This window comes from Stenella coeruleoalba, assembly GCF_951394435.1.
Source record: "Stenella coeruleoalba genome assembly, chromosome: 5".
In the NCBI taxonomy this organism is placed as follows: Eukaryota; Metazoa; Chordata; class Mammalia; order Artiodactyla; family Delphinidae; genus Stenella; species Stenella coeruleoalba.
This window is the reverse complement of record NC_137150.1, coordinates 110,690,064-110,715,303: the sequence shown is the minus strand read 5'-3', so window position 1 is coordinate 110,715,303 and position 25,240 is coordinate 110,690,064. Positions and strand designations below refer to the sequence as shown.

Here is a 25,240-nt window from a genome sequence, read left to right as displayed (position 1 = left end):
AAGACAAAAAGACAACCCTCAGAATGGGAGAAAATATTTGCAAATCAAGCAACTGACAAAGGATTAGTCTCCAAAATCTACAAGCAGCTCATGCAGCTCACTATCAAAAAAACAAAAAACCCAATCCAAAAATGGGCAGAAGAAATAAATAGACATTTTCCAAAGAATATATACAGATTGCCAACAAACACATGACAGGATGCTCAACATCATTAATCATTTGAGAAATGCAAATCAAAACTACAATGAGATATAATTTCACACCAGTCAGAATGGCCATCATCAAAAATTCTACAAACTATCAATGCTGGAGAGGGTGTGGAGAAAAGGGAATCCTCTTGCACTGTTGGTGGAAATGTAAATTGATACAGCCACTATGGAGAACAGTATGGAGGTTCCTTAAAAAGCTAAAAATAGAACTATCATACGACCCAGCAATCCCACTACTGGGCATATACCCTGAGAAAACCATAATTCAAAAAGAGTCATCTATCTAAATGTTCATTGCAGCTCTATTTACAATAGCCAGGACATGGAAGCAACCTAGGTGTCCATCAACAGATGAATGGATAAAGAACATGTGGCACATATATATAATGGAATATTACTCAGCCATAAAATAAATGAAATTGAGTTATTTGTAGTTTGGTGGATGGACCTAGAGTCTGTCATACAGAGTGAAGTAAGTCAGAAAGAGAAAAACAAATACCATATGCTAACATATATATATATATATGGAATCTAATAATAATAAAAAAAAAAGGTCATGAAGAACCTGGGGGCAAGACAGGAGTAAAGACACAGACCCACTAGAGAATGGACTTGAGGATTCGGGGAGGGGGAAGGGTAAGCTGTGACAATGTGAGAAAGTGGCATGGACATATATACACTACCAAACGTAAAATAGGTAGCTAGTGGGAAGCAGCCGCATAGCATAGGGAGATCAGCTCGGTGCTTTGTGACCACCTAGAGTGGTGGGATAGGGAGTGTGGGAGGGAGGGAGACACAGGAAGGAAGAGATATGGGGACATATGTATATGTATAACTCATTCACTTTGTTATAAAGCAGAAACTAAAACACCATTGTAAAGCAATTATACTCCAATAAAGATGTTAAAAAAAAAATCAGAGAAAGACAAATACTCTTTGTTATCACTTATATGTGGAATGTAAAAAATAAAACAAACAAATATTTATAACAAAACAGAGACAGACTCACAGATGTAAGGAACAAACAAGTGGTGAGCTGTAGGGAGAGTGAAGGGGGAGGGGCAAGATAGGGGTATGGGATTAAGAGATACAACTACTATGAATAAAATATTAGATAAGCAAGGACATATTGTACAGTACAGGGAAATATAGCTATTATTTTTAATAGCTTTAACTAGAGTTTAATCTATAAAAATATTGAATCATTATGTATACACCTGAAACTAATACATTATTATAAATTGTCTATAACTCAATAAAAAATATGATTTCATGCTTTTGCTAATATGGAAATGATTTCAAAAATACTAAATAGTTGATAGCTTTTGCCCAAATATTCAAAAAACGTAAATTGCATTTGAAATATAATGTAAATTATTACAACTCTGGTTTTATTTCTGATGTTAGTTCTGACATCCACATGCTGTATATAGATACAAAGTTTTTTAGGAGATCATTTCGTTTCAGCTCTTAAACCATTGCCTTCATTCTGAAAGTAGGGTAGATCCATAGAGTTTTCTCTGAGCCCATTATTTGGTTGTATTGGTTTTGTTTTAATTTAGAACATTCGGAAACAATAAATTTGTCTAAGTGGTGGATTCCCATCTTATTCTCTATATAGTTTCATCTGATTCTAAGTCAACTTACTATTTCATGAAGAAGTAAAAAGGCTGTGGTAGAAATGTGGGCTGATAAGCAAGAAGATAGATAGAGATGGATGATAAATAGATAATAGATAAGTAAATAGAGGCAGATAGAGATGTAGAGATATAAGTACATAGGCTAAGTACTGATATCTATGTATCTCTATATACACCTACATCTATCTATCTATCTATCTATCTACCTATCTATCATCTATCTATCTATCTATCCATCTGATGGAATCTGAAATGCAGGAATCTCAGTTGTGTAGAATTGAGTTGCTTATACTCTGTTCACAGAATCTTCTCATCAGCACCCTTCTCCTTGTGGTTCTAATGTTTTCTCTTTAATCTCATGCTCCAATTGCACTCCTCTTCCTGACATTGACACTTACTCTCATAGATTTATTGAATTTATGTCTAAGTGATATATGTGTATACATAAATATATAAGGTACTATTTGGAAGTGATTCGTATAAATTTTAATGGTTTTTGTCATTTCTGGTTCAATATATTTTAGAACAAGTTTTCCCAAATATAGTTTGTTCTTTTTTTAGAATTGCTGAAAAATTAATTGTATCTATATAACATGTTCTACTTTTACATTCCTTTACTGATGGAAGAATAAGATATATTTAATACATTACTATCATAAGCAATGCATAGCCAAAGCTTTCTGCATGGCAGGGTACATTCCTTGGGCTACCTGCGACCTCACCTACAGCTAGCATTTAAAGTCCCCATGCATACAAGATGCATCCCACATCAAGAAAAAGATAAGTATATGTATGTATGTATATGTATAGCTGATTCACTTTGTTATAAAGCAGAAACTAACACAACATTGTAAAGCAATTATATTCCAATAAAGATGTTTAAAAAAAGAAAAGAAAAATACATGTAAATACATTATTTCTGTTTTCTGCTTTAGGGGAAGCAAAGAAAGCTTACTCAGTCAGGAATTGTGGGGAATTAACACCCATGAATTACCCTCAACAGGTGGACTGAATTAGTGACCAGAATCTAGCTTGCAGAGGCCAACTCTGAAGTATAATCTCAATGTTTCCTCAGTTGGGCACCAAGAAAATTCACCTCTACTCATCCACAGATGTTCCTAGCTCCATAAAACATACCTTGCTGTTTTTTCTTACTTCCCTGCCAAAATCTTCCTACTCATTTTTTCCAGATACCCTGGATCACTTCCCAAATTAATCAGTTTCACTCAAGCCCTTGTCACAGACTTTGAGAAGAATCAGTTGAAGATACAGTGTAATGACACACATTTCTACATATGATTCCCTGAGAATTTATGTTGGCTTGATGGTGGTAGGGTGTGAATACAGTGAATGTGAAATACTGGATTACTGCACCCAGTTCTCTACTCCTCCCTGTTACAGAATTATTTACTCCTGCCCATGGCCACGTGACCTTGCAGTGCCTTCTATTCCAGTAGAATATATTCCCTTATACCACTGACATTTGAATTGGTCATGTAGCTAGAAACTCTAATGGGATTTTAGTGGCCAAGATGGAAGCAGAAGCTCAAATGTGCTTTCATGATTTTTCTTTACCTCTTGCGCTCCTAAGATACACCCTGAAAAGAATATGCCTCAGAGAGCAGCTGCTCCTTCAGCCTGAGCTCCAAGATGATATAATGTGGAGTCGACATAATCCCAACTAGAAGTCAGAGACCAACAGGGCCCAGCCAAACCCAGCTGAGATCAGCCAAACTAGAACTGCAAATATGTAGACAAAAATAAATATTCTGTGTACCTGTGAGATTTTTGAGGTTAATTGTTACCCAGAAAAATTTTAATACCATAATTAGTTTCACTAATAATGTTGTAGAACAATAGTTCTACAAAATAGCTTCCTAATTATATATACCATAGAGAATTAATATTCAATATTCTAATACTTACCAATTTGTTAGGTGTAAGGTGGTATCTCTCTGAGACTTTAATTTGTATTTTTCTGCCTACTGGTGAGATTATATATCTCTATATATATTGTTAGCTGTATGAGTTTTCACTCATAAAAAATGATTATTTATTTTCTTATAGTTTTCAACTGGGTCTCCTTTAAAGTAATTCACTTATATTTTATGTATTCTTTTGTGTTATTGTTTTGTTTTCCATATTGCAATGAATGCTTCTATTAATTTTGTCAGTATATTTCAGTGATGACAAATTATTTTGATTTAGTCCATTTACACATATAAATATACATAGTATAATATATACATATATAATTTAATATTGGGCTTTGAGGATCTTCTTATCTTTCTTGATCCTTTGATAAAGGTATTCCTATATGTTTTCTTCTATTGATTTTATTGCTTTATTTCATAGTCAAAGTAATATAGACTTTTGTTTCATGTGGTTGGTGATAGACTGCTAATTTTATTTTTCTTTATCAGCTCTTTTCCACTGCTATGTGACATCACAGACATATCTATATCAAGGTTCCAAAATACTTCGTTTTCTGGGCTCTTTATTATGTTCCAAGAGGCTCACTGTCTCTGCATCAACACTGCACAGTTTTATTGCTATAGCTTTGTAGTGTTTCTTAAATATCTGGTGGAGCAGACTTCATTCCCTCAACCCCACCCCATGGTATATTTTTTACAACAGTTTTGTCAATTCATAGACCTTTATAATTGCTTTTTTTTTTTTACTGTTGAACGTTTATTGAGCTCTAACAATGTGATCGGTGCCACACAAAACATCAGACACAGTACCTGCTCTGTGGGCTTATAATCTAATTTAAGGACACGATCATTTTTTAATGTTGCCATGAGTTGGCTGTTTGTGAAAATGAGGTATTAACTGCATTGGTTAGTGCAGCAAAAAAGCCTGTGAAATCAGACTTTTTAGCAGGTTCCCTATGCAAGTAGGCATGATTGCTCATATTACTCTCTCAAACTGTGGTTCCCATTTCCCCAAATTTGGGGATTTTTGAGATGTGTATAAGTGTCTATAAAGACAGACACCAAATGCACATTTCTGAAAACCATGGTTCAAATCTGGCCTCTCGTCCAGAAGAAAAAGTTTGGTTATATATTCAGAAAAATATTGTTATTCAAAATAGGTCCTAGGAGAAAATAGTGATGGGGGCCAATTTCCTGTTCAGTGTTCCTGGAATGTCCACAAGAGCAGCTCCCCACGGCAGCCTGTCAAATGCCCTTTACTCTCAAGGTCTTTTGTCTTCATAGCCCAGAGCTGAAATGCTTAACATTTGCTGGGTTCTGCTTGGGCATGTGCCCCAGGGGAGGTGTGTTTGAGGGCAGAGCCCTCTCAGTGCCTCACAGATCACAATGCAGATGATTCCTGCATAGGCATTGGCATTGGTCCCTGCATCCTTGGCAACACACCACACTAATTTAATTTCTATCCCCAGAAAGTAGCAAAACTACCAGAGGCCCCCAGAATGTATCAGTAACCTGTGAAAATGGAACCTGTTAAAATCTGTCACTGATACAATCTGTATATATACTGCTTATGAAAACTTGTCCTTTTATCATCATAGTAAAGTCAAGTGCTAAGTAACACGTTTATCTGTTGACCACTTAGCAGAATAAACTGATTTCATATGGAAGGAAATGTAAGATAACTCATATGTATTTAAAGCAAATTATTTAGTTTTCATTCTCGTTACTTCTGTGCCTTCTTTATAGTATCTTCTGTCTCTTCACTTTGATCCTGATGAACTAAGTCACCACTTATTATATTTAGATTCCCAATCCTTTATTTGTGTATATCTTGAATTTCAGTAAGATATGAAATGCAGACTCCGGGGTTGCATTTTGTAATGATACAAGGATCCTGAGGAAATACTTTCACAGAAGCCTTTTCTAATAGATTCCCCTGTGCTTACGGAGAGTATCAAAAAAGACCAACTGGCACATTCTGAACGTATGTTCTCAACAAGTAATCCAAGTACAAATGGGAAGCTCTTGCCTTTCTGTTTTGTAAACTCAGATTATGCTGACAAGCCATACTTCTAAATAATTTGATTTGTAAAGGTTGCCTGCATGTACATTTGTCATTTTATAAAGAGCAACCAAATCCCTACCCCACCTTATCTTACAAAACAACACTTAGTATTTTTTAAGTTGCATAAAAAAACAAATACATGAATAAATAAACAAACAAATGTATAATGAAGGGCTTTGACCTCTTGCTCCAAGCAGTAAGTGAAAGAACTGATAAATGAAGCTGAGGTCCTCCCTCAGTGCTTCTCTTTAAATAGTTATGCTAAAAATATTTTAGCTGTCTAAACTCTGTACTTGCTTCATTTTCATTGGAACACATTTTGTGAGCCACAACTGAGTTCCTATATAGGATATCTCCAGAATGCAAATCAGGAAAAAGCAGATTTTATTCAGATTTTTTTGTTAAATTGAGCCACTACTGTTTGGTATGCGGGCACTAGATGGGTTAAAAAAAACAGCTGGCCTGATAAAGACATGCTAAAGAAGGTTTACTTTATTTGAACAGTTATGTCAAGACTGGCCTTAAATTCAATGAAATATTGAAGACGATGGATTGTTTGAAAGTCCTGGTTTTGAGGGCACAGGAGCATGGTCTGAATGAGTCATTCAGAATTCATCGTGCATCCAACTAAACCCAAAATTCATGCTTACCCGTCCTTTTTTTTTAATGCGACAGTCTCAGTCTTCTCACATCGGTGCTTCTCTTCATGCTAGAACTGCTTATGTCTACAGAGTCCCTGAAGAAGCAAAAATCCTTTTTTTAGCATTAAACATAGCATATGGAGTTCTTCCTCAGCTCTTGGCCTATCACTGTATCTGCAAGCCAGAGTTCTTCATAAAAACAAATTCTTCATAAAAACAAAGGCAGATGAAAAAGCTGAATAAAAGCATTATTTTATGTTCTTTCTCTCTAGATTACTGACTTTTGTTATTTTCGTACCAGTATTTGGTCCCATTCCACTCTCTTCCCATACAGGAACATTTAAGAATACATAAATTCTTGTTCCATACTGTATATGTGAGCTATCATAGGAATTATGTGGATAAATTTTCTTTTTTTGAAGGAAAATTGAAGTTATTCAGAAAGCTTGTTTAAAGAAATATATTTCAAGTTATTTGTGAATAAACTTGACCACCTATCTCAATATTCTGTTTGCACACATTAAATATAAGTGAAAAATTACAATTTAGCTCCTATAATAGTGAGCATGAAAAGGAAACTATTCAAAAGTGAAAATGGTCTATGCATATTAAAAATTTCAAAATAGCAAATACAGATGGAGAAATATTTTTGCATATAAGATCTATATGTTTCATTATCAACCTCAATATAAAAGACAAATTGTCAGAATATTTAAAAGTGTTGTTTGAAAAATATTTTCCCAAAGAAAGTATATTATTTACTGCTGTTTCAAAAATTGCTTTTACTGAACTTTTTTTGAGTCTAAATAGCTAAGGAGGGATCTATAACTGGATCTATGACTGGAAATGTTTCTATTGTATTTCTGTGTATATTTTTAATAAATTATTTTTGGTCTTTTATGAAGACAAATCTTATTAAATTTGAAACATTTTGTATATTTTTTTTTCAGAAAAAGTTCTGTAGTCTTTACGCTTTTTGTTTTAAAAATCTGTCACTTGTATGTTCCAATTCAAAATGTCATCTACATTCTCATGTTTTAGTGTGAGCAATGAAGAGGACTTTTGATGAATTAATTAAATTTCATTACTTTTAAATTGAAATATTCAAAATTTAAAAAGTAACTTTTAAGGAAAAAGAACTGGATTGGCATTCCTATGATCTTTTAATGAACTTTTCATATTTGGAAGTGTGAGTGGGTATAACAGAGGAAAATCAATATTTGCTAAGTAAGAGAAATAGACCAAAAATCCAGTCACCTCCTCAGAGCACAGGAGTGTTAAGTGGACAGGTGCTTTCATGCCCTCAGCTGCCATCATCACCACCACCACCACTACCATCATCATCATCAACGGCCCTAAGCTTTTAGAGCCACTCATATTTTTCCTTCATGTTATTTACTAGCTCTTCACCAAAATAAGAAAACCAGAAGAAAATGGAGTCCAAATCAATGCAAGTGTGTGAATTTACGGTCCACTGAACTGGTAAGTATCTTAGACGTGCAAGCAATCATGTAGCCAATTCCTCTCCCTCCTTGCAGTGTTTAAAAAAACCCTAAAACCCATAGAGTGTTTAAAAAAAAAAAAAGAAAAAGAAAACCCTCACCTGCATTTGATTCTATTGTCAACTTGCTGTAAACAATTTTTGCTTTAATATATGAATTACACTAATACCTCACATTACATATATGAAGCCAAATTACACTAACCTAGTTGTTTACAACCTCAAACCTTACTCCCAGTATACATTCCAATAAATTTATTCTGTAAAAACAATACTTTTTTGTTTTTGATTTTTTTTACAGTAAAGTTTTCAACTACAAACCTTGAATATGCGAAAGATGTTCCAAGGACAAGCATAACAGGATTGATAAAACCCAAACTAACTAAATGTGTTCTCACAATACAAGCTGGCATAAAAATAAAATTAATTTTCTATTATCACAATTGCAACAATAATGTACACATAATAATGGTTTGTGGATGAGCACTAATTATTCTAATTCTAGTTCCAAAAGAAAACAACAGATCATTTTTAGTTTATATTTAAAAGTCAATGCTTTGTCTTACTTCCCAAAGGGCTACTGCTGATTCCAGCTTTAAAATGTGAAGTATCAAACTTGAGTAATTAGCTCAAATTGTACTGAGATTGGGAAAAAAATAAATCATTGCCTTGTTTTGGAGTAACACAGAAGACTCACTAACTTCACATACAGAAACTGAGTTTGTGTACATTAACAACATGAGTTTTGAGAAGTATACGCTGTCAACTAGCTATTTCTAATATGGAATAGATATTTTACAATATGATTAAACTTTACACATGGCCTCAAAACTGAAGAACAATTTTAAGTTCATCTTCAGTATGCCAACATTATGTATCTAGGAATTGGTTCCTGGGTTCTGTCACAGAGAGGAAATCCCTTAAGCATTATATTGAGTGGTCATTTTAAAAAATGCTAATTTATATTTAACTTAGTGTTTGTTTGGTGATGGTGGAGAAAAGGCAGGAGAGTGATGAACATAACTGCCTTGATAACGGATCCTAGACTTGTATAAGCTTGTGCAAAAATCTGGATAATCCTTAGTGGTTAAAGGCAACTTCATGCAACCAAATAACATGAAATTAAATCAATAACCTTAAAAAAGGCTAAAATGTCTTTTTCCACCAAAACGAAACAGAGAGGAATGTGAATAATGTACATACAAACTGGGGTTCTGTCAATGACAACAAGGACTGTGTGTTGGTTCATATCAAATCCAAGAATATTAGACAACCAAACGTATAACCTTCTTGTGGTTTTCTTAATATGCAGCATTCATTATGGTAGTTAGGTCCCTTCACTGGTTTTTTACAAGTCTGAAGTTGTGTTTCTCGTGTCATTGCCGGCATCTCCACCCTCAGAGCTGCTTTTATTTTCTTCTTCTTTGCAGTCCTTGTCATCTTCATCTCCTGGAGATTACCAGGACTGTTTAGAGGATTTCTTTGAAGTGTATGACTTTTTCCGTTTTGAGCCTGCTTTTTTCATTCTTTCTTTTGCCTTTTCCATCTTCTTCTACTCTATCACCTTCTTCCTCACTGCTTGCCTCTGCATGCAGTATTCTCGCCTTCTCCCTCGGTTTCTGAAGAGTTCTGTTGCTGAATTGCCTGGTACCCAACAAACTTTACTGCTGGGTTATTTTCTATTTCCCACAATCCTTCATTAAATCCTTTCCGTTTGTTTGACTTCCCAAACTTGTCTTCGTATTCCTTATAAGGGAAAAGGTCTTTGGGACCTAGAAATGCAGTTTCATGGGTGCCAAAAAAGAAGATAGGATACGTATTTGCTGGAGGCTTCACAGCTCCCTCTGGGAGTTCCTCAATTCGGGCCGGCCAGTGCGGGTAGCCCTTCATCTTGCCGAAGACCAGGTCGCTCGCCTTGTACTTGCGGGGCCAAGGACGCGCCATCTGGGCCGCTCCCCTTCCTGGTCGTCCGTGGGCTCTGCGAAGAGGCTAGGGGGCCGCCCCTCCGCGGGCCAAGGGACTGCGCCGCACTCCCCGCGGGCCTCGAGCCGGGCAGGCGGGCGGACAAGCTGCCGCTCCGACGAAGGGAAGCGGCGGCGAGGCGGTATAATTGCTTATCAATTTTAGAATCAGTTTTTCGGGATCCTTTAAAAATTCTGCTTGTTTACGGAGTGAAGTGCATTGAGTTTTATTATAATTGGAGGGAAATATATATCCCTGCAATCTTAGTCTCAAAACCAATAACGTTTTCATTGTATTTAAATTTTAAAAAATAATTCTGATGTAGTTTTAAAATGTCAGCCAGGGCTTCCCTGGTGGCACAGTGGTTGAGAGTCCGCCTGCCGATGCAGGGGGCACGGGTTCGTGCCCCAGTCCGGGAAGATTCCACATGCCGCGGAGCAGCTAGGCCCGTGAGCCATGGCCGCTGAGCCTGCGCGTCCTGAGCCTGTGCTCCGCAATGGGAGAGGCCACAGCAGAGAGGCTCGTGTACCGCAAAAAAAAAAAAAAAAAAAAAAAAAAAAAGTCAGCCAAGTCCCAACAGACTCCCTAATCCACTCATACATCCTTTATATGTGCTCTTCTCTCTGCTAGGAAGCTCCCCCCATCATATTTTGCCCAGCTTATTTCTACTCTTCATATATGGCTCATTTTAATACTTATTTTCTCAGGGATACCATTTCTTTAACTATATAAATTACTCCATTCATGTTCAATAAGTATCATATATTAAAATATTGCTCTTAAGACACATGGTACCCCAAGGGTCATCATTCTTGAAAAAGTAGAGTATACTAGTAAACACTACTTAATACATTTTCAAGGGTTAATTTTACTTTGTATCTTTTCTACCCTCAAACGCTCTCAAAAAAGAAATGAAGAGGTAAATATTCAAGTTTGTAAAATATAATCTCAAGAAAAACATAGTACTATACTGACTGCTTACTATGTGCCAGACAATTGACACATAGAGCTAAATATTATATATATTTTACATAATTATATAATATATAAATGTGTTATATGTAATGCCAAAATTATAGAGGGCTCATTTCCCAGGTACTAATCTAGGAGTTTCACATATATTAATTAATTCAATCATTATGACAACTCTATGAGGTAGGTGCTATTATTATCATGCCTAGTTTATAAAAACTGAGAAAAAAAGAAATTAAGTAAATTGTTCAGGTCACACAGCTGAAAAGTAGTGAAGCTAATATTTAAATCCAGCAGTGTGGTTTGAAGTCTACACTTTTAATTATGCACTTACATCTGTGCTTATAAGTTCCATATTAATTAATATTCACAATAATCTGAAATAGTAAATAGTTACATTGAAATCATTATCTAAATGAGGAATCTCAGAATTCATTTCCAAAATTTTCAAAGGGCACATAAACTTCTGAGGCAAGTATTTAGAGTTGTCTAACTTTATATGCCAATAATTATTAGATAAATGAGAGGAACTCCATGTTATATTATGTATTATATCATGTAAAGTATGGTAATAAAAGCACAGCAATTTTATTGATTTCTAGATATTTTCAAAATATAACATTCAATCATTGTTTCTACTAATATACGCATTTTTCTGTTTGACCACCAGGATCCAAACTGATACTTTCAAAGACTTCTCCGTTATGGAACAATGATCTTAAAAAGAATGTCAGGTGATCTTAAAAAGAATGTCAATTAAAAAGGAAAACAGATGAAATTTCAAAATCTATTTTTAGCAACTTTTATTAATTTATGTTTACTCTCACAATTATTATAGGGTTACAAAGGAAATATTTAAGGGGTATCTAATTCAGTGATTGAATATTAGATTCCCTAGATGTGGTCTAAATATTAAAGATGTTAAAAGATTATGAAATGTAAAATTTTTAAGTGTGCTGAGCACAAAGCTGACTTCCTTCAATCACTCAGAGAAAGCTGTCTAAATCCAAACTCTTTTGCTCATGTCTGTTCTGAAGTATGGAAATTTGAGCAAAAAATAATAGCATTAAGAATTACATTAAAATTTAATAAAGTGTTAGGCCTTTTCAGCAAGGATTTGCTTTGAAGTAAAGCTATTTAAGGTCTTACATATTGCCACAAAATCATTATTAAACCATTCTTTGAAGTTCCAGATGCTTGTAATTACAGCAACTATACTTTGACATGATATAGAACAACTTAAGTCATTTTAAGAATTTACTGTAAAGTCTAAACTCTCAAAGAGTTCTCAAATTTAACTATATTTTTTCACTCATAGACAAAAAAGTACAGCTTTTTCTTCTATCTTTTATAGTCATTCTAGCTCTTAATGCAGAAAAGCACATGGGATATTAATGGCAGATAAGCAATAACAGCATAATCTTAGTTTACTAAGTAATGTGAGAAGATAAAACAACAGCTAAGAGAAAAAAATATTCATATTGAAAAGAAAAAGTAGTAAACAATCTTTACCTTAAAAAAGAAAGGGTTGGCTTCCGGGAAGATGGCGGAAGAGTAAGACGCGGAGATCACCTTCCTCCTCACAGATACACCAGAAATACATCTACAAGTGGAACAACTCCTACAGAACACCTACTGAACTTTGGCAGAAGACCTCAGACCTCCCAAAAGGCAAGAAACCCCCCACGTACCTGGGTAGGGCAAAAGAAAAAAGAATAAACAGAGACAAAAGGATAGGGACGGGACCTGCACCAGTGGGAGGGAGCCGTGAAGGAGGAAAGGTTTCCATATACTAGGAAGCCCCTTCGCAGGCGGACACTGCGGGTGGCGGAAGGGGGAAGCTTCGGAGCCGCAGAGGAGAGCACAGCAACAGGGGTACGGAGGGCAAAGCGGGGAGAGATTCCCGCACAGAGGATTGGTGCCGACCAGCACTCAACAGCCTGAGAAGCTTGTCTGCTCACCTGCCAGGGCAGGCAGGGCTGGGAGTTGAGGGTCGGGCTTCAGTTGGAGTGCTGGGAGAGGACTGGGTTGGCGGTGTGAACACAGCCTGCAGGGGGTTACTGTCGCATGGTTGGCCGGGAGGGAGTCCGGGGAAAAGTACGGACCTCCCAAAGAGGCAAGAGACTTTTTCCTCCCTCTTTGTTTCCTGGTGCGAGAGGAGAGGGGATTAAGAGTGCTGCTTAAAGGAGCTGCAGAGACTGGCATGAGCTACGGCTAAAAGTGTGGACCCAAGAGACGGGCATGAGATGCTAAGGCTGCTGCTGCCGCCACCAAGAAGCCTGTGTACGAGCACAGGTCACTATCCACACCACCCTTACGGGGAGCCTGTGCAGCCCGCCACTGCCAGGGTCCCGGGATCCAAGGACAACTCCCCCGGGAGAATGCACTGTGCACCTCAGGCTGGTGCAGCGTCACACTGGCCTCTGCCGCCGCAGACTCGCCCCGCACTCCGTGCCCCTCCCTACCCCCGGCCTGAGTGAGCCAGATCCCCCGAATCAGCGGCTCCTTTAACCCCGTCCTGTCTGAGCGAAGAACAGACGCCCTCCGGCGACCTACACGCAGAGGCGGGGCAAAATCCAAAGCTGAGCCCCTAGGAGCTGTGAGAACAAAGAAGAGAAAGGGAAATCTCTCCCAGCAGCCTCAGAAGCAGTGGATGAAAGCTCCACAATCAACTTGATGTACCCTGCATCTGTGGAATATATGAATAGACAACGAATCATCCCAAATTGAGAAGGTGGACTTTGAGAGCAAGATTTATGATTTTTTCCCCTTTTCCTCTTTTTGTGAGTGTGTATGTATATGCTTCTGTGTGAGATTTTTTCTGTATAGCTTTGCTTCCACCATTTATCCTAGGGTTCTATCCGTCCATGTTTTTTTTTTTTAATTTCTTTTCTTAATAATTTTTTTATTTTAATAACTTTATTATATTTTATCTTACTTTATTTTATTTTACTTTATCTTCTTTCTTTCTTTTTTCCTTCCCCCCCCCCCACTTCCTTACTTCCTTCCTCCCTCCTTCCCTCCTTTCTTTCTTTCTACTTCTACTAATTCTTTCTTTCTACTTTTTCTCCCTTTTATTCTGAGCTGTGTGGATGAAAGGCTCTTGGTGCTGCAGCCAGGAGTCAGTGCTGTGCCTCTGAGGTGGGAGAGCCAACTTCAGGACACTGGTCCACAAGAGACCTCGCAGCTCCACGTAATATCAAACAGCGAAAATCTCCCAGATTTCTCCATCTCAACACCAGCACCCAGCTTCACTCAACGACCAGCAAGCTACAGTGCAGGACATCCTATGCCAAACAACTAGCAAGACAGGAACACAACCCCACCCATTAGCAGAGAGGCTGCCCACACAGGATAAATCCAAGGAGAAATACGCCAAGAAAGATATTAATCAAACTGTCAAAATTTAAATACAAAGAAAACATATTAAAAGCAGCAAGGGAAAAACAACAAATAACACACAAGGGAATCCCCATAAGGTTAAGAGCTGATCTTTCAGCAGAAACCCTGCAAGACAGAAGGGAGTGGCAGGACATATTTAAAGTGATGAAGGAGAAAAACCTACAACCAAGATTACTCTACCCAGCAAGGATCTCATTCAGATTTGATGGAGAAATTAAAACCTTTACAGACAAGCAAAAGCTGAGAGAGTTCAGCTCCACCAAACCAGCTTTACAACTGCTAAAGGAACTTCTCTAGGAAAAAAATACAAGAGAAGGAAAAGACCTACAATAACAAACTCAAAACAATTAAGAAAATGGGAATAGGAACATACATATCGATAATTACCTTAAATGTGAATGGACTAAATGCTCCCCAAAAAAGACACAGATTGGCTGAATGGATACAAAAATAAGACCCATATATTTCCTGTCTACAAGAGACCCACTTCAGACCTAGAGACACATACAGACTGAAAGTAAGGGGATGGAAAAAGATATTCCATGCAAATGGAAACCAAAAGAAAGCTGGAGTAGCAATTCTCATATCAGAAAAAATAGACTTTAAAATAAAGACTATTACAAGAGACAAAGAAGGACACTACATAATGATCAAGGGATCGATCCAAGAACATATAACAATTGTAAATATTTATGCACCCAACATAGGAGCACCTCAATACATAAGGCAAATACTAACAGCCATAAAAGGGGAAATCGACAGTAACACATTCATAGTAGGGGACTTTAACACCCCACTTTCACCAATGGACAGATCATCCAAAATGAAAATAAATAAAGAAACACAAGCTTTAAATGATATATTAAACAAGATGGACTTAATTGATATTTATAGGACATTCCATCCAAAAACAACAGAATACACATTCTTCTCAAGTGCTCATGGAACATTCTCCAGGATAGATCATATCTTGCGTCATGAATCAAGCCTTGGTAAATTTAAGAAAATTGAAATTGTATCCACTATCTTTTCCAACTACAATGGTATGAGACTAGATATCATTACAGGAAAAGATATGTAAAAAATACAAACACATGGAGGCTAAACAATACACTACTTAATAACGAAGTGATCACTGAAGAAATCAAAGAGGAAATAAAAAAATACCTAGAAACAAATGACAATGGAGACACAATGACCCAAAATCTATGGGATGCAGCAAAAGCAGTTCTAAGAGGGAAGTTTATAGCAATACAATCCTACCTTAAGAAACAGGAAACATCTCGAACAACAACGTAGCCTTGCACCTAAAGCAATTAGAGAAAGAAGAACAAAAAAACACAGAAAGTTAGCAGAAGGAAAGAAATCATAAAAGTCAGATCAGAAATAAATGAAAAAGAAATGAAGGAAACGATAGCAAAGGTCAATAAAACTAAAAGCTGGCTCTTTGAGAAGATAAACAAAATTGATAAACCATTAGCCAGACTCATCAAGAAAAAAAGGGAGAAGACTCAAATCAATAGAATTAGAAATGAAAAAGGACAAGTAACAACTGACACTGCAGAAATACAAAAGATCATGAGAGATTACTACAAGCAACTCTATGCCAATAAACTGGACAACCTGGAAGAAATGGACAAATTCTTAGAAATGCACAACCTGCCAAGACTGAATCAGGAAGAAATAGAAAATATGAACAGACTAGAAAAGAACAATATGAAATTGAAACTGTGATTAAAAATCTTCCAACAAACAAAAGCCCAGGACTAGATGGCTTCACAGGCAAATTCTATCAAACATTTCTATCATTCTAACAAACATTTAGAGAAGCTAACACCTAACATTAGAGAAGCTAACACCTATACTTCTCAAACTCTTCCAAAATATAGCAGAGGGAGGAACACTCCCAAACTCATTCTACAAGGCCACCGTCACCTTGATACCAAAACCAGACAAGGATGTCACAAAGCAAAAAAATTACAGGCCAATATCACTGATGAACATAGATGCAAAACTCCTCAACAAAATACTAGCAAACAGAATCCAACAGCACATTAAAAGGATCATACACCATGATCAAGTGGGGTTTATTCCAGGAATTCAAGGATTCTTTAAGATATGCAAATCAATCAATGTGATAAACCATATTAACAAATTGAAGGAGAAAAACCATATGATCATCTCAATAGATGCAGAGAAAGCTTGTGACAAAATTCAACACCTGTTTATGATAAAAACCCTGCAAGAAGTAGGCATAGAGGGAACTTTCCTCAATATAATAAAGGCCATATATGACAAACCCACAGCCAACATTGTCCTCGATGGTGAAAAACTGAAAGCATTTCCACTAAGATCAGGAACAAGACAAGGTTGCCCACTCTCACTACCACTCTTATTCAACATAGTTTTGGAAGTTTTAGCCACAGCAATTAGACAAGAAAAGGAAATAAAAGGAATCCAAATCGGAAAAGAAGAAATAAAGCTGTCACTGTTAGCAGATGACATGATACTATACATAGAGAATCCTAAAGATGCTACCAGAAATCTTCTAGAGGTAATTAATAAATTTGGTAAAGTAGCAGGACACAAAGTTAATGCACAGAAATCTCTGGCATTCCTATACACTAATGATGAAAAATATGAAAGTGAAATCAAGAAAACACTCCCATTTACCATTGCAACAAAAAGAATAAAATATCTAGGAATAAATCTACCTAAGGGGACAAAAGACTTGTATGCAGAAAATTATAAGACACTGATGAAAGAAATTAAAGATGATACAAATAGATGGAGAGATATACCATGTTCTTGGATTGGAAGGATTAACATTGTGAAAATGACTCTACTACCCAAAGCAATCTAAAGATTCAATGCAATCCCTATCAAACTACCACTGGCATTTTTCACAGAACTAGAACAAAAAATTTCACAATTTGTATGGAAACACAAAAGACCCCGAATAGCCAAAGCAATCTTGAGAACGAAAAATGGAGCTGGAGGAATCAGGCTCCCTGACTTCAGACTATACTACAAAGCTACAGTAATCAAGACAGTATGGTACTGGCACAAAAACAGAAAGATAGATCAATGGAACAGGATAGAAAGCCCAGAGATAAATCCAGGCACATATGGTCACCTTATCTTTGATAAAGGAGGCAGGAGTGTACAGTGGAGAAAGGACAGCCTCTTCAATAAGTGGTGCTGCGAAAACTGGACAGGTACAGGTAAAAGTATGAGATTAGATCACTCTCTAACACCATACACAAAAATAAGTTCAAAATGGATTAAAGAGCTAAATGTAAGTCCAGAAACTATCGAACTCTTAGAGGAAAACATAGGCAGAACACTCTATGAGATAAATCACAGCAGGATCCTTTTTGACCCACCTCCTAAAGAAATGGAAATAAAAACAAAAATAAACAAATGGGACCTAATAAATCTTCAAAGCTTTTGCACAGCAAAGGAAACCGTAAACAAGACCAATAGACAAAACTCAGAATGGGAGAAAATATTTGCAAGTGAAGCAACTGACAAAGGAGTAATGTCCAAAATTTATAAGCAGCTCATGCAGCTCAATATCAAAAAAACAAACAACCCAATCCAAAAATGGGCAGAAGACCTAAATAGACATTTCTCCAAAGAAGATATACAGACTGCCAACAAACACATGAAAGAATCTCAACATCATTAATCATTAGAGAAATGCAAATCAAAACTACAATGAGATATCATCTCACACCAGTCAGAATGGCCATCATCAAAAAATCTAGAAACAATAAATGCTGGAGATGGTGTGGAGAAAAGGAACCCTCTTGCACTGTTGGTGGGAATGTAAATTGATACAGCCACTGTGGAGAACAGTATGGAGTTTCCTTAAAAAACTACAAATAGAACTACCGTATGACCCAGAAATCCCACTACTGGGCTTATATCCTGAGAAAACCATAATTCAAAAAGAGTCATGTACCAAAATGTTAATTGCAGCTCTATTTACAATAGCCCGGAGATGGAAACAACCTAAGTGTCCATCATCGGATGAATGGATAAAGAAGATGTGGCACATATATACAATGGAATATTACTCAGCCATAAAAAGAAATGAAATTGAGCTGTGTGTAATGAGGTGGATAGACCTAGCGTCTGTCATACAGAGTATAGTAAGTCAGAAAGAGAAAGACAAATACCATATGCTAACACATATATATGGAATTTCAGGAAAAAAAAATGTCATGAAGAACCTAGGGGTAAGACAGGAATAAAGACACAGACCTACTAGAGAATGGACTTGAGGATATGGGGAGGGGGAAGGGTAAGCTGTGACAAAGCGAGACAGAGGCACGGACATATATACACTACCAAACGTAAGGTAGATAGCTAGTGGGAAACAGCCGCATAGCACAGGGAGATCAGCTCGGTTCTTTGTGATCGCCCGGAGGGGTGGGATAGGGAGGGTGGGAGGGAGGGAGAAGCAAGAGGGAAGAGATATGGGAACATATGTATATGTATAACTGATTGACTTTGTTATAAAGCAGAAACTAACACACCATTGTAAAGCAATTATACTCCAATAAAGTTGTAAAAAAAAAAAATGAGCTTGTTAAAAAAGTAGAATTCAAGCTCACCAGTACTACTGAATCAGAATCTGTACTTTTACAATCTCCCCAGTGTACTTGTGTACCCATGAATAGTTGAAAGGTTCATTTCTACCTCGACATGTCTTTTCTGTCTGAGAAATACACACATTTTATCCAGTTTGATATAAATAAAACACTCAAAAATGTAAAAAAAAAAAAAAAAGAAAGAATGGAAGTGTTTTCTGTGGAATACACGAGTTATACCTATTTTTAGTGTTCTTGACTAAATATTTGTATTCTCGATTAAATATTTGTATTCTCAACAGTTTGTTTTATTCCTACGTGTAATCTTTACATTTTTTCCACATGTTTTACTATGAAAATTTCCAAAGTTACAGAAAAGTTAAAATAATCACTTAGTGTATATACCATATACCCTCCACCTCTTCTATAATTGTCAGATTGCGATATGTTTGCTTCATGATCCACCTATCATTCTTCAAACTGTGATACATCTGTCATTCTTCAGTCATCATATTTTGATGGTTTTCATATACATGAAGTACTTATTTTGATGTATTCATGTATTTCCATATACTTTAGAATGCATACATAAAATTGAGTGTAATGTTCTTGGGAGCAAAATTTATATGCAGTGATATACACAAAACTTAAGTGCATCTAAGTATAATTTCAAGGCACCTTGATCTTTCTTGTTTCTGCTCTAAGTTTTGCATCCTTATTCTACACCAGATGTCCCTGTTTCACTATAGTTCATATATTCTAAATGCCATAAATCGCAAAGAATCCTGTTGTGTCCCTAGCCCTTAGCCAATATGCTGCTTATTCTTATCAGGATACTAATATGTCATTTAGCTTTGTACTAGGCTGTTCTCTGTCACATTCTTACAGGAATATTGAACCAAAGCAGGCAGCCATCAGCATTTAGTAGTAACAGAGGAAAATAGATACAAACACAAAAATGTCAAAGCATAAGATAATTAATCCCTCAATGAAAGGTCATTTATAACTTGGGTATACAAAATTGACATTACTAAAATAAATAATCGGGACTTCATATATAGGATCTATTTTCCTGACAAAAGATAGCCTACCTGTACCTGATTTGTATTAAAATGTGTTATGAAAGGCAACATTGTTAGCCTAAAGGCATGGTACATTGCTAATGTGAAATTTTGCCTTAGGTTTACAAATGATAACACTTGACTGTCAACAGGCTACCCTATAAAATCAATTACCTCTGCTCTAAATAAAATTTTAGTGGCTTTATAAATAATTTAAACTAAGGGCTATATAAGTACCTGAATATTTCCATCGCCCTCAAGAATAGTTTTGTCATTGCAGTCTTATGTCTTCATTAAAGGGCATTTTTTCATAGAGTTAAAAAATTCTTAAAACAGTGCATAAAATTTTAATATCTACAAAACATGACACTTCTTTAATTCTCTAGACAGTCCTACATTCGCCAATGTTAACGTAATTTAGGAGCCAAACCACCCCATCACAATTCTTTCTATGTGTTTAGGGGAGCCTGCAATAAATATGAAAAATATCGCTATCACACTATATGTAAAAAATGTGTTCCAAGATATCAGAGTGACTCAAACTCTTAGTGAATACAAATAGGTGAACTGGTTTCACCAATAGGTGAAACCGTAGTTTGCTTATGTGTATAATATGAGCTGAATAATAATGTAAGTATGATGATCCATCTCATACATTATCAATAGTTGAATGATGCCGAGGAGTTAGACAAGGGCCATTTACAAATAAAATACTAAACGGTTTATTAGTTAATTTCAAAAGGGAATATTCACAGGACTTAGAAGTTAAATATTTGGTATCTTATGAATTCTAATTCTTCATAACCATTTTTCTTTGCAATTTTTTACTTTTCACTTATTATAAAAATGATAGCAATTCCTAAACATGAATCAAATAGTCTTGACCATGAGACTGAGCTCCAGGCTTCAGTTTTCATGTTTGTGGTAGTCAGCCCAGAATTTTAAGTATGCAGTCTCTTTCACCAATGTAATCTATTGAGTGTAATAAAATCTAAAAGTCATTATTTTACTCCTGCTATGAAGCTCCCACATTTCAAAACTATTAAAATCAAACAATCTTCATCTTGTCAAATAATACCAAAATGTGTGGAGCAAAGTGGTGTCAAATAAGGCAATACAAAGAGAGGAGGATAACAATTGTTCATATACCCATAGTTTTATTCCAACTGGAGACAATAGTGTAGTAGTTTTATTCAAAAGTAAGTTACGATAATAAAACTTCCTTACCAGTTATTATCATTTTCCTTAAAATAATAAAATTGAATATTCACTAATAAATAATTGAAATGTGTCCTTCCAGAAAATGTCCCAGCCAAACATTTAAAATTAACTATTATGTAAAGCTACGTAATAGCTTTCTGCCTTTTAACTTTACTATGTTCATTCAGCAACGTTCTTCTAGGCAATGTGGCATTTCATTTTTAGAGAACAGCAGGAAGAGTTGTAGGAGGTGAAGCCCTATATGTTAATAGAAACTATAAAATAGACCAGAAATAAAAATGCTGCTCAATCATCCATTCACATCTTTATCCTGAATATGGTCTCTTGATTTAGTCTGTAAATGGATTTTGTAGTGAATGCCAAGGCAAACAAACTACCCTGCCTCAAGTTGATTTATTCATGAACCAAACCTAGAGACGTGGTCTGGCCCAGTTCAGCCTGGGAAGGAGAGTGCACATCTGGATGGAAGTGGCCTTTGCCTAAGAGCCTGGCATTCAGGCGGTGGTCTGACCCTAAATATTATCCCTCCTCTGTCCTCTCTTTTCTGATAAAACTGCTTAGGATTTTAACTTCTCTTTTTTGAGCATTCATAGTTGATAAATAATTATGTTATAGTACTCTTGGGGATGTTTGTGAGCCAAAAGGTAAAGTATAAGGGCTGTTTTGACTTGCACATACCATCACTGACTCCATTTTACAGCTTCCTCTTAGACCTGCAGTCCTACCACTCTCCCCTTTCTGGGTGACTTACTCACAAAGAATGCCCCCAAGCCAGATAAATTTCCAATCAACTTTTACACTTGCCTTCATCTGATATGAAAACAGAAAGAATATCTTTTGCTGATGAAGATGGTTATTGGTCATGAGTTCCAATTTAGTTCCATTTAGTACCAGACATACTTCTCCCTGGTAGTCAGATTCTATTTTTAGCTTTGGCCTCTTCACAGTCCCCAGCACTCCCTTTGGCAGATGGGCATGTAGCCACAAATGCCTCTGGACCCTTGTCTGCCTGATCCTGCTTGTATGTAAGTTACCCACAATAAACTTCATAATTGCACTTTATGGAGTCGCCTGCTTTGTTTTTTGGTCTGAAAGTTACTTCTCAGTTCAAAGGATATTATTCAATATCTCCTCATTATTCAATGCCTTTCAACATTACTCAAATTGCTCTGAAGCCAACTGAATGGGTCTAAATCCTGGCTCCACCTTTTGCCATCAGGTGACATTAAAGAACTTCTCTGTTTTCACATCTGCACTAACTCTTTGAGGCAGAAACTGCACATGAGCTTTGGTCTTTAGATATTAATATAGTTGACATGATCTCAGGTAATTTTATATTTTTCTTAACCTTCTTTCTGCTGAACTTGCAAGAGAATGTGTTTGTTTAGAGGGCTCTTAGAGGATGATTTTCTTTAAAATAGGCCTCAAGTTTAGAAGAGGATCTATAGATTTTTAGACCCTAGATCCCTGAAATGCCCCTGAGGCTTCAGGAATAAGCCAAAGAGGCCTGTATATGGATTTGCTGATTGATGAAGAAGTTGACAAGCATTTTTACTCATTTGAAATCACATGTTCATTTAGCACCTCATCCCCCAGAAGCTTATACTCTAATGAGAGCCAGAGACAAAGCAAATATTAGAAAACAATATGATCTTGGAGTCGCAGGCATCCTGACTGCAGAGGCCCCAAAGATGGCACAGTGATGAAGACACCTTCCAAGGATCGGAGAATCTTTACCCACGGGTACCTGCCTGGACCTGTGGCATCACCTTGAGCCAAAGGAACTTATCTACCACTTCCCCGAAAACGTCTTTCTCTCCTAATTCATGAGCCAGCAGGATGTGGTCACCAGGCTTTCAGAATACCTGCTCATAGCTCCGTGCAAAGGCCAGGCGGAGAATGTGTTTCAGCTCATTAACAAGGGCGCCAAGGTAGCCGTTACCAAGCATGGCTGGACCCCTTGCATCTTGCTGCCAATAAGGGCCATCTTTCTGTGGTCCAGATCTTGCTGAAGGCTGGCTGTGACCTCGATGTCCAGGATGATGCTGGAGACACAGCACTTTATATTGCTGCTGCCCTAAATCACAAGAAGGTGGTTAAAATCTTAGTGGAAGCCGGAGCAGATGGGACCATCGTCAATAATGCAGGCCGGACTCCACTGGAGACTGCCTGCTACCACAATAATCCAGAAGTTTCTCTCCTCCTCACTAAAGTGCCCCAGGGAAGTGTCTCAGCAGGAGACACCCATAGCAGTGAACAGGCTGTACCCAGAAAAGAAGAGTCCAGAGATTTCCTGTCCTCCTCCCCAGAGCCCAGAGCAAAGGACAACAGGCAGAAAAAGTCAAGGCCCAATGTGTCAGCGTTTTCTGACTCCACCCCACCAGCACACAAGCAGCCCTGACAGCTGAAGAACTCACGCACTCACAATGACCCTAACAAGAGGCCCAGGCATCGCTGTTTACCCCCATCCCCCATGAGTTCAGAGCATACCAGCTCTACATGCTGTACCGGGGCAAGGGCAGCAAAGTGATGCAGGCACCAATAAATGGCTGTCGATGTGAACCCCTGATCAACAAGCTGGAGAATCAGTTGGAGGCAACTGTGGAGGAGATCAAAGCAGAGCTGGTGTTGGTACAGGATAAGATGAACACGAAGCTGGGGCACATGGAGAATAAGACCCAGCACCAAATGCGGGTTCTGGACCAGCTGATGGTCGAGCGACTCTCAGCAGAGAGGAAGGAGTGCCTGAATCGCCTGTAGCAGCACTCGGACTCAGAGAAGCACGAGGGAGAGAAACGGCAGATGTCCTTGGTGGACGAATTAAAAACTTGGTGCACGTTAAAGATTCAGAATCTGGAGCTGAAGCTTTCTGGAGATTCTGGGGCCTCCAAGACTAAATCCACACCCTCCACTTGCGAGTCCTCCACAGGTGTGGATCAGTCAGTGGGGACTGCAGGTCCAGTAGCAGCCTCTGACAGCTCCCCCCAGGTGGCCAGGCCCAAGGAAAAGGCCCTCAGCTCCACAGCCACCCACAGACCCCAGCAGGAGCTGTCTTCCTCAGATTGTACAGGCTCCCGACTGAGGAATGTCAAGGTCCAGACAGCCTCGTTACCCTTGAAAGAGGCAGCCAAATGCAACCCACAGGCTGGGCCCTGTGTTGACAGAGGCACCCAAACCAAGAAGTCTGGGAGAAGTGGGCAGACGAGGCACCTAGGCCAGCACCCAGCACCCAGCACCACCTGCGGGCAGCCGCCACCAGCAGCAGGTGGCAAGCAGACTGCCCCTCACATTCGAGACACCTCCCAAGCGCTGGAGCTCACCCACTATTTCTTTGAGGCTGTTTCCACCCAGATGGAAAAGTGGTATGAAAGGATGATTGAAGAAGCACGAAGCCAAGCCAGTCAGAAAGCCCAGCAAGACAAGGCCACGCTGGAGGAACACATTAAAAGTTTAGAGGAGGAACTTGCTAAACTAAGGACTAAGGTACACAAGGAAAACTAGGGCCTGGGAAGTGGGACGAGAAAGAATTCCTGGGACTTCCCTGCTGGTCCAGTGGTTAAGACTCTGTGCTTCCAATGCAGGGGGCGGGGGTTCGATCCCTGGTCGGGGAACTAAGATCACACATGCCGTGTGGCTAGGTGTGGGAGGCGGTGGCGCCAGGGAAGGATTCCTGAGGATTTCCGGTTCTGCAACTGCAGAAGAGCTATGTCCAAGGTGTCGGTTTTTGTACACAGAGCAGAACTTGCCTTTAAAAAAAATCAGTAATTTTTAAAATGTGCCACACACATGCTTCCTATGCCCTGAAGTTATGAAGACTTCAACAATGAGACTGAAATTAGGGGAAACTTGCTTAGTTTCAGGTTTCATTACAGATTCGAAACCTCAGCCCAAGTTCATCTGAAGTTCAAAAGCTCAGATTAAGCGAGCCGTGCTAAGAAACTGAAGGATGTGTAAGCCTAAATTCTAATATTCAGGATATGAAATAATGAAAAGCAAGAAAAATATGAATCCCTGTGAACTCAAATCAAGCAGT

At 37.8% G+C, this 25,240-nt stretch overlaps 2 pseudogenes across 2 annotated transcripts; one reads left to right on the top strand and one right to left on the bottom strand.

Annotated features, from left to right (window-relative positions):
• Window positions 1-9,202: 9,202 nt before the first annotated feature.
• Window positions 9,203-10,113, bottom strand: LOC307187136 (hepatoma-derived growth factor-related protein 3-like; annotated as a pseudogene). Its single transcript has one exon. The product of its transcript is annotated as a hepatoma-derived growth factor-related protein 3-like (transcript).
• A 12,920-nt stretch (window positions 10,114-23,033) lies between these two features.
• On the top strand, window positions 23,034-24,708 carry LOC307186398 (ankyrin repeat domain-containing protein 6-like; annotated as a pseudogene). The gene is made up of 2 exons: window positions 23,034-23,138; window positions 23,210-24,708. The product of its transcript is annotated as an ankyrin repeat domain-containing protein 6-like (transcript).
• Window positions 24,709-25,240: the final 532 nt, after the last annotated feature.